At 38.0% G+C, this 11,384-nt stretch overlaps 1 pseudogene; it reads right to left on the reverse strand.

Annotated features, from left to right (window-relative positions):
- Positions 1–2,547: 2,547 nt before the first annotated feature.
- On the reverse strand, positions 2,548–2,814 carry LOC143269098 (LYR motif-containing protein 2 pseudogene; annotated as a pseudogene).
- Between the last annotated feature and the right edge of the window lie 8,570 nt (positions 2,815–11,384).

Here is an 11,384-nt window from a genome sequence, read left to right on the forward strand (position 1 = left end):
GCCATCCATGAGTGTACAAACAGGTCTACATTTTTTATTTATTTTACATATCAACTGCAGTTTATCCTCCCTCATCTCCTCCCATCCCCTCCCCCAACGTCCCCTCCACACCCTTAAAACCCACTCCTTTTTTCTGTTCAGAAAGGGGCGGGCCTCCCATGAGTATCAACAAAGCATAGCATATCAAGTTGAGCTAGGACTAGGCTCCTCCTCTTGAACTAAGGCTGGGCAAGGTAACCCAGTATGAGGAAGAGGTTTCCAAAACCCAGCCAAAGCACTAGGGATAGCTGCAGCTCCCACTGCTAGGAGTCCCCCAAGTAGACCATGCTTACAACTGTCATACGTATGTAGAAGGCCTAGGTTGGCCACATACAGTCTACCTGGCTGTTGGTTCAGACTCTGTGACCTCCTATAAGGTCAGATGAGTTATTTCTATGAGTTTCTTTGTGATGTCCTTGAACCTCCTGGCTCATATAACCCTCCCTCTCTTCAGGAGGATTCCCCAAGCTTGGCCCAAGCAATACTTGACTGCAGGTCTCTGCATCTTATTCCATAAATTACCGGATGAAGGCTCCCTGTTGACAGTTAGGGTAGTCACCAATCTCTGATTATTGCAGGTTATCATTAGGCTTCATTACATCGACATGTTTTTCTCTAATCATTTTTGGTTCTATACTAGGTCTCTAGGCCAATCAGACTCTGGGTCCTGGCACTCCAGGCAGTGTCAGGGGTGGCCTCACTCTTGTGAGATGGGTCTGAAGCTGAACCAATCATTGGTTGGCTACTCCCACAATCTCCATGCCACCCTTACCCCCTACCCTTTCACCCCATCCATACTTCCCATAGACAGGACAGACTGTAGGTCAAAGCTTGTGTGGTTGGGCTAGCATCCTAAACCCTCCACTGGAAGTCCCAGCAGTTATAGGAGATGGCCAGTACAGATTATGCATCCACCACTACTGGGGTATCTTATAGATTCCTAAAAATTTCTCTTGCACCAGATTTCTACCTGACTCCAAAATATCCACCCTTTCCAGTCATCTCTTTGAGTACTCTCCCTCTACATCCACCCTCCAACCTGATCCTTCATGTTCCCATCTCCATCTGCCCCCAGGCTACCCCTGAGATCACTTCTATTTCCCCTTCCCCAGGAGATCCATGCATCTCCCCCTTAGACCATACTTGTTACCTAGCCTCTCTGGGTCTGTGGATTGTAGCATGGTTATCCTTTACTTCACAGCTAATATCCACTTCTGAGTGAGTATATACCATGTTTGTCTTTCTGGATCTGGGTTGCTTCACTCAGAATGATTTTTTTTTCTAATTGCATCCATTTGCAAGCAATTTTCCTGATGTCATTGTTTTTAACAGCTGAGTAATATACTATTGTGTAAATGTACCACATTTTCTTTATCCATTCTTCAGTTGAGATACATCTAGGTTGTTTCCAGGTTCTGGCTATTACAAGCAAAGCTGCTTTGAACATAGTTGAGCAAGTGTCCTTGTGGTATGATTGAGCATTCCTTGGGTATATGCCCAAAAATGGTATAGCCAGGTCTTGAGGTAGATTGATTCCCAATTTTCTGAGAAACTGCCATATTGATTTCTAAAGTGGCTGTACAAGTTTGTACTCCCTCCAGCAGTGGAGGAGTGTTCCACTTGCTCCACATCCTCTTCAGCATGAGCTGTCGCTTATGTTTTTTATCTTAGCCATTCTAATAGATGTAAGATGGAATCTTAGTCATTCTGACTTGTATTTCCCTGATGGCTAAGGTTGTTGAACATTTCTTTTTTTATTGCAAAATAATACTGTATTGTACCACACACTACATTTGATATACTCAAGTACCAGTTAATGGATATTCTGAATCCAGTATCTGGTTATCATGAAGAATGCTGAACTCATATGGTCATGGTGGCACACACCTTTAATCCAAGCACTCAAGAGGCAGAGGCAAGACCTCTGGATTTGAAGCCAACCTGACCTACAAAGTGAAAACTATCTCAAAAACAAAAACAAAAACAAAACAAACAAACAAAAAATGTGAACTCTGTATACACTTTCTATAGACATGGTTTCAATTTCAGTTCTCTTGGTTAAAGCCAAGACTTGCTGAAGTTTGAAGTAACTCTGTGTCACCTTTTTTTTTTTTTATTTATTTTATTTTATTTTTTTTGGTTTTTGTTTATGTGCCACAGTGCCTGTGTGGAGGTCAGAGGGCAACTTTCTGTGGTGGTTTTCTCCTTCCACCATGTGGGTCCCAGGGGTCAGACTCAGGTTCTTGGCTGTAAGAGCCTTAACCGTGGACCCATTTGTTACAAACCCATCTTGTTACCTTTTCAAGAACTAATAATCTGTTTTCCAAAGTGGCTGCTGATAGTCTACCTTCACCTAAGCAATGCATGGTTCCGAGTGGCTGCAGTGGAAATGTTAACGCCTTGATGAGCATTCATGATTAGTATGATCATCTTTCCATGAGCTACTGGTGCTTCGGGAAGGTAGCTTTGAGCCTGTGCAAAACGAATGGAGATCTGAAAACCATTCAGTTAAGATTTTACTAAAGCCAACGTCCTTTCTAATTCCTTTAGCTGCAAATTGCCTTGAGTAATCATCATAAGGATTGTATCCTCTTCTGTGGCACTTTTGTTTCTTTTGAATTCTTCCCTGGCCCAGTCCTGAAGGTACTTTCAGTCAGAATCGCTTGAAACTTGCCTAATCACTCGCAAAATCTTTCTGTAGAGGAGGAGGACTTGTTGCCTTCTCATAAACTGCTTCAGCATCAGTGCCGTGGGAGGCAAGCAAGACGACACCATGCCACCTACAGAGGCAGCTGCCTGGTCACTTGTTAAACATTTCTTTAAGTGTATCTTGGCCATTTGAAATTCTTCTGTTGAAAATTCTGTTTAGATCTGTATTCCATTTTTTTTTAATTGGATTATTTGGTTTTTTGATGTCTAGTTTTTTTGGTTTTTTTTTTTTTAATTCTTTGTATATTTTGGAGACCAGCCCTCTGTCTGAGGTGAGGTTGGTGAAGATTTTTTCTCATTCTGTAGGCTATAGGTTTTTCCTACGGTCAGTGTCCCTTGCTTACAGAAGCATTTCAGTTTCATGAGGTCCCATTTATTAATTATCAATCTTAGCATCTGTTACTGGTGTTCTATTCAGAAAATTGTCTCCTGTGCCAATGTGTTGAAGGCTATTTCCTACTTTCTTTTCTATCAGGTTCAGTGTAACTGGATTTATGTTGAGGTCTTTAATTAACTGGGACTTGAGTTTTGTGCAGAGTGATATAGATATGGATCTATTTGCATTCTTCTATGTGCCAACATCTGGTTAGACCAGCACCATTTGTTGAAGATGTTTTCATTTTTCCATTGTATAATTTTGACTTTTTTGTTAAAAATCAGGTGTCCATAGCTGTGTGGATTCATGTATGTGTCTTCTGTTCAATTCCATTGATCCACCTGTCTGTTTTTATGCCAATACCATGCTGGTTTTACTACTATAGCTCTGTATTAGCACTTGAAATCAGGGATAATGATACCTTTTGGCTCTTTTACTTCTATTTGTTTGTGTTGCCAATTCTAACATGCAAGTTTTGTTTTATCTTATTGTATTGTACTTTAGTGTTGTGTTTTATGATCTCTTAGAAGTCTGTTTGTTTTCTAATGAAAAACTGAGAAGTGGATCCAGATAGAAGCGGGGTGGCAAGGACCTGGGGTGATTAGAGAAGGAAGAAACTATAATCTGGATATATTATGTTAGAAAACAAAAATCTATTTTCAATAAAAAAGAAACATAAAAATATTAAAAATAAAAAATTATTACACATATTTGTAAGATTTCAAGCTCTAGAAAGGTTAAAGAGAGCTATGGTGATATTTTATTTGTACTGAAATGTGATTTTACTTGAATGTTAATAAATAAAGTTGCCTGGGGGTCAGAGCTAATAGCAAGCCATAGCAGAAGCTGGGCGGGGTGGCGCATGCCTTTAATCCCAGTATTGGGAGGCAGAGCTAGGCCTATCTCTGTGTGTTCAAGGATACAGCCAGCATGGAGACACACACCTTTAATCGCAATACCAACCATAGAAGACCTGGAAGTCTGTATAGATGGGCAGTGACAAGGAGGTCATGTGGTTGGGTTTACAAGCAATGAGAAGGCAGAACAGAAAGTCTATAAAAAGACAGATACACAGGAAGTAGTGCTCTTGCTGAGAGGAAGGACAGCAGAGTCAGTGAAAGGTAAGCTCAGCTCTCATCTACTGCTCTGACCTCTTGGGCTTTTAACTCTGCAATTGGCTCTGTGTTTCTCATTTAATAAGACGGTTACATCTACAGAAAGCAAATGACAAAACTGATGCAAATAAAAGATTTTGAAAAGTTTGACATCTTTAAAAAATGTGTACATCATATGTTCAAGTGAAAATGACAGAGAAATCCCCATTAATAATATTAAACAAGAGCATTAAATTCATTAGGATTAAATTTAATATAATTTGTAAGCATTTTATAAGCAAAACTAGAATATTTGAAAAACTGAGAAGATATAGGTTCAAACATAAAAAGAAAAACCTCTCTTTTGGAAGAAAATAGATTTTACAACATTAAATTACTCACTTCTTCATATGAACATATAAGTACAGTTTAAGGCCTAGAACATGGTGTAAAGTTTTTGACTCGGGGGTAATTACCAGTGTTTCTAATGGATAAACAACCATGCAGGATTAGAAAGGATTACACTATAAAGACAGATTTCTAATGGGTAGGTGATCACTCTCAAGGAAACGCTCTTAAGGCTATGGCTAGCAGATCAGCATATATTTGCTATTATCACTTGGCCAACAGAAAAAGGAAGGTGGGAAATGGAATTTGGACATCAAAGAACTTTGGTACATGATAACAATGGGGCCTCACCTCACTGTGGACATGATGTACTTTATAACTGGCAGTACTGGAACACTTTGTTAGCCATCTGTTGGGGAAAAGGACTGGATACATATCTTGTTACTTTATTGCATGATGATTCAAAATCAAGTCAGAATTTAAGAATTAACATGACTTAAAAGAAATCACATTTAAGGCCCTTAATAGATCCTAAGAACATTGAAAGAAAGAAATAAACCCCAAATAGCCAATATAGGAGTAGATAGGGGGAAAAAAAGACACAGCTGGACAATGCTAAGAAAAAGTATAGTGATGCCTCAACATGTTGACAGGCTCAAATTCACTCATAATAATGAGGTATAAATTTAACACCATTGGTAACAAAAAAAATTAGCTATCAGTTTAGTGAGAATTCAAACTTGGGCTTTCAAATTTGACTCAAAAGAAGATGCCTCTAAATCTGATTACCTGAGTTTGATGCCTGGTACCCATATAGTGGAAGTAAGAAAATAAATCAAATAAGTTGTCAACTTTGACCTCTACATGTGCTCATACAACACACACACACACACACACACACACACACACAAACACACACACACATACACACAGAAGGGGGGAAGATGATAGATGATAAATAGATGATTGATAGATAGATGGATGGATGGATGGATGGACAGACAGACAGATCCAAAACAGTAAAGCATAGATAACATAGTATTTGAGCATGGTTATAGCAAAACTGAAGAAACTTTAATGAAAATAGTTACATGCCTGGTGATAATATCAACCAGTATATCCCTTCTGGACTAAAATTTAGTAATTTCTAACAAGACTATGTAGTTATTCATCCTTTCAATCAGTCGCTTTATTTCTAGGAATTTGCCTTAATGAGCTACTTCTGAAACTAGTATAATATTAGCAAAGGTGTCCAACACATTATTTATAAATTGAAAATAGACTCAGTATTCATATGTAAAAGGAAGTGGCATGATATATAGTAGATCTGCCCAAAGAGATACTTTACAGCAGTAAAATTAAATAAAGTTAATTCAATAATCCATTTTATGTGAAAAGGAGTAACTATTAAGGTGTATATATATATACATATATATATATATATATATATCCATGATACCTATAATAAATGGATATATCTAAATACACATGCATCTGATAATTTATACAATAGTATGTTTAGAAATGATAAACAAAAATGTGTGGCTACCTGTCGGTAGTGTTATGAACGGAATGAAGAGAGGGGGAAAATTAGAATACAGCAGATGGGATAACTAATACTTTGTAGACAATAACTAACTGTTTATATTGTAGGATTATTTTCAAAACACAGTAATATATACTATAAATAAAAATATGTTATTAAGATTAATGACAATACAGAAGACAACAAAAAGAGAGTCCAAATAAGTGAATTTAATTATAAGTGGACAAAAGTATAAAATATTAATAGTGGAAGAAAATTGAACCCAAGTAACTCTAAAAGCAACATTTCAACTGCCAACTATAAACCTAAAGACATAACACACACACACACACACACAAACACACGTAACAAAATAATCCATTCTAACTTAGACATTTATCTGTAAAGTTTCAATCTTACAACATTACAAAAGCTCTATGTGTGCTGTAGGTGTAAGCAAATTTATAAATGCTAAGGTCCTAGTTTTTCATGATCAAAGAGGTTAAAATTAAGGAGGTGAACAAGGATAATGTCAGTTTGTAATGCTGGGAGTGTCAGTGTCATAAATGTAGATACATATACATAGGCATATATTTTCCCTAGCTCTTTTCATGAAGATGATCTAGAAACAACAATAGTGAAAGGCAATGTCTTGGTTGCTCACTAGAAAGAAACAGGAAGATCATATTGTGAAATACAACACACAGTTTGGATACAGGACACAAAGGAACCACACTAGAACTAAGTAGGAAATTTTCTTCCTGCTGGCTAGTGTTCATCATGTCAGGAAGTACTATGCAGTTAGCTGGGTGGAGGAAAGACATCAACAATTTTATACAGCATTGGACCCTGAATCTTGCAGTACCCACCTGCCTATCAACATGCCAGCTTGTGCACAGTGACGTGATTTTTTGGAGAATAACCCTCCACTTTATGATTGAATTTGAAGCCTGATCAAATTTCCATAAGAAAAATATGTTCCTGATATAATAAAGCTGATCAAAAGCTTCTGACTAGAGTGGTCATATGCCCTAAATGGACAGTTAGTCTAAATGATTTATGTTCATATGAAGTTCAGGCTTGGGCAGAGAGGCTTCTTTTTGTGGTGGCCAGCACTTAAGGCAAAGTGTTGGTAATAGATCAGTAGTAAGTACTAAGGGCTAAGATATCTGTATAATCCCTCCAAGACCTAGGAAACATCATGTAAAAGAGAACAGGAAGATTACAAGAGCCAGAAGACAGGGAAAACATACTATGAAGCACTGTCATGAGTATGACATGGCTGCTATTGTCATGAGCTCACTGTAGCTGTGGTGACATGCACAATACATGCACTGAAAATAACAAGAGACATGTTAGTGGTAAGGGGGCTAGTAGGAAAGAAAAGGAGGGCTAGACACAATGGGAGAGGAATAGAGATAGTCAAGGGGAGTGAATATGAATACAATGTATGGGTGTTTGAAAACTTCAAATTTTTTGAAAACTCTTTTAGAAGATACAATGAAAAAAATGAGCAATTTCAACGCTGGAACAGAGAAAGAATCACAATCATACTGGACCATCCAGTGATATAAGAAAAATTAAAAAGTGAGAAAAAAAAAAGCCTAAAGAAGTAGAGCAGTCATTAAAGATCTTCCAACCAAAAAATTTTAGTGCAGAATTCTACCAGCCTTCAAAAGAAGAGCTAATACCAATATTCCTCAAATTATTCCACAAAATAGAAACAGAAGGAACATTGACAAATTTATTTTATAAGGCCACGGTCACCCTGATACCCAAACCACACAAAGACTCAACAAAGAAAGAAAATTACAGATCAACTTCCCTTATGAACATTAAAGTAAAATTACTCAATAAAATACTTGCACACTGAATTCAAGAACACATCAAAAAGGTCATCAACCATGATCAAGTAGGCTTCATTGCAGGCATGCAGGAGTGGTTCAACACACAAAAATTTGTCAATGTAATCCACCATATGAACCAACTGAAAGAAAAACACCCATGACCATCTCATTAGATGGTGAAAAAACCTTTAACAAAACCCAACAGTAGCCCTTTCTATATATAAATGACAAATGAACTGAGAAAGAAATCAGGGAAACAACACCCTTCACAACATCCATAAATAATATGTTCATGGATTTGTAGGATTAACATATTGAAAATGGCCATCCTTTTAAATGCTATCTACAGATTCATTGCAATCCCTGTCAAAATTCCCATACAATTCTTTACTGACCTTGTAAAAACAGTATTAAACTTCACATAGAAAAACTAAAAACCCAGCATAGCTAAAACAATCTTGTACAATAAAAGAACTTCCAGAGGTATTACCATCCATGATTTCAAACTATACTACAGAGCTATAGTAAGAAAAAATACATCATGCTGCTGTAAAAACAGACAGGTTGGACCAATAGAATCAAATTAAGACATAGTTGTAAATCTGCATACCTTCTTTTATAAAGAAGCCAAATTATACAATAGAAAAAAAGAATGTATCTTCGGCCAGCCAGGCAGCAGTGGTACACACCTTTAATTCCAGCACTAGGGAGGCAGAGCCAGGCCGATCTCTCTGAGTTCTAAGCCAGCCTGGTCTACAGAGCAAGATCCAGGACAGGCACCAAAATCACACAGAGAAACCCTGACTTGAAAACCACCAACAACAACAAAAAAAAAAGAAAGAAAGAAAGAAAGAAAGAAAGAAAGAAAGAAAGAAAGAAAGAAAGAAAGAAAGAAAGAAAGAAAGAAAGAAAGAAAAGGAATGCATCTTCAACAAGTGGTTATGGCATAAGCGGATGTTAAAATGTAGAAGAATGCAAATAGATTCAGATCCATCACCCTACACAAAACTCAAGTCCAAGTGGATTAAAGACCTCAACATAAAACCAGATACACTGAACCTGATAGAAGAGAAAGTGTAGAGTAGCATGGGACAAGAGACATCTTTATGGACAGAACACCAGTATCCCAAGGACTAAGATTGACAATTAATAAATGGGACCTCATGAAAATTGAAAAGCTTCTGTAAGGCGAAGGAAACTGTCAGTAGGACAAAACAGCAGCCCACAGAATGGGAAAAGATTTTTCACCAACTCTATATCTAACAGAGTCCTAATTTCCAAAATATATAAAACTCAAGAAACTAGACATCAACAATCCAAATAATCCAATTAAAAATGGAGTGCAGATCTAAACAGAGAATTATCAGTAGAGGAATCTCAAACGACTAAGCAACACTTAAAATAATATTCAACATCTTTAGCCACCAGGAAAATGCAAATCAAAATGACTCTGACATACCATTTTACACCAGTCAAAATGGCTAAAATCAAAAACACAAATGAGAGCCCATGCTGATAAGGATGTGAAACAAGTGGAATACTCCTCCATTGCTGGTGGGATTACAAACATGTTAAGCCACTTTGGAAATCAAAATGGCAGTTTCTCAGAAAACTGGAAATCAATCTACCTTAAGACTCAGCTATACCACTCTTGGGTATATACCCAAAAGATGCTCATCCAATCACAAAGACACTTGCTCAACTATGTTCATAACAGCTTTATTCATAATAGCCAGGAACTGGAAACAACCTAAATGTCCCTCAACCGAAAAATAGACTAAAAAAAAAAATACATACATATATATGTACTGTGGTAGGCCACAAGAATATATTATAGAGATTCAGCTGGGCATTAAAGTTATACTTTGACAGGCCAAGAGTCTGTCAAAAGGCAAGCCATTTATTATGAATATTTGGTGTTATCCAACTTTTAGTATTTCAGCTCTCTTCTGTTATGAAATTCTTGCATGTCCAAATTTCCCCAGACCAATTGGCAAACATCTCAGCTCCTCAGACCTGCTGAACTTCTAGGTAACTAACTTCCCTGCTGGAGCCAGTACTTGGATAAGGTCAAGTAGGCAAAGACAAGCTGGAGGGAGGGGCATAGCTTTGTTTCTTGTGCTAATGAAGCTCAGACCATCCTCTTGCCTTGAGGCCTAGGCCTAGAGGCCTAGTGCTCTCCAGAGCAATTGACTAAGAACAAAAGAGGTGCTTGCATATCAAGGTGGAAGGTAGAGCAACATTTCTGAGGAGGCAGAGAACTGCATGGAGAGGGGAAGAAGAAACAGGCATTTTCTGTAGAGCAGAGAGAATGGCATGACCAGGGAGAAGAGAAGAACACAGAGGTAATGTAGATGGTAAGGCAGAGCTCTTGAACCAGGAGTAGAGAGCAAGTGGAGATGGAGGGAGAAGAAACAGAGGACAAAGATGAGGTGGGAAGCATAACAGCTTAGTCATTAACACGATTATGAGAGGGAACCGAACGAAACTGAAGCTATGTAGACAGGATTTCATCCCAGAGAAATGAGGTAGATGGACAAAGAGCTTGGTGTCCATCTTATTCCTACCCTGAATGCCTGACAGAGCTGTAGCTGAACTCATAGAATTTTGTCTTAGAGGAACAAAGTTCACAGACATAAGAACATAGTGTACGTAAATTTTTTCCCTTAGATATTCCACATTAGAGGTCGCAAAATCCCCAGACTCTGGGTAATTCATAATGTACATAAACACATGAAGTATTAATCAGTTGTTAAAAAATATGACATTATGAAATTTGCAGACAAATGAACAGAACTAGAAAAAAAATATTCTGCATGATATAAGCCACTCCCAGAAAAACAAACATGTCATGTACTCATTTATATGTTGATAGTAACTGTAAAGTAAAGGATAATCATGCTACAATCCACAGACCCAGAGAGGCTAAGTAACTAAGTGGGTTCAAGGGGGATGCATGAGGAAATAGAATAGATATTTTGGGTGGATTAGAGTGGGTGGGGATGGGACCAAAAGGGATCAGGTAGGAGGAGAATGTGGCAAGAGAGTGCTGGGAGAGATGACTGGAATTGGTGAACAATTTGGGGGCAATGTAAAAACCTAGCGCAATGGAAATTCCCAGGAATCTATTAGGATGACCCTAGCTAAGATCCCTAGTAATAGAGGATATGGAGACTGAACTGACCATCTCCTAATACCAGCAAAGACTTCCAATGGAAGGATTGGGACACTGACAGTCACAAATCTGTCCTGCCAGCTAGATGTACTGGGGTAAAGGTGGCACAGAAACTGTTATAGTGGCCAACTAATGACTGGTCCAGCTGGAGATCTATGCCATGAGAGGGAGTTCACCCATCACACTACCGGGAACACTAGGAACCAGAGGCTAATGGCCCAGAGACAAACAATAGAGACAAACACACCCAGGAAAAAGAAAAGAAAAGAAT

This window comes from Peromyscus maniculatus, chromosome 17, assembly GCF_049852395.1.
Source record: "Peromyscus maniculatus bairdii isolate BWxNUB_F1_BW_parent chromosome 17, HU_Pman_BW_mat_3.1, whole genome shotgun sequence".
NCBI classification, from domain to species: Eukaryota; Metazoa; Chordata; class Mammalia; order Rodentia; family Cricetidae; genus Peromyscus; species Peromyscus maniculatus.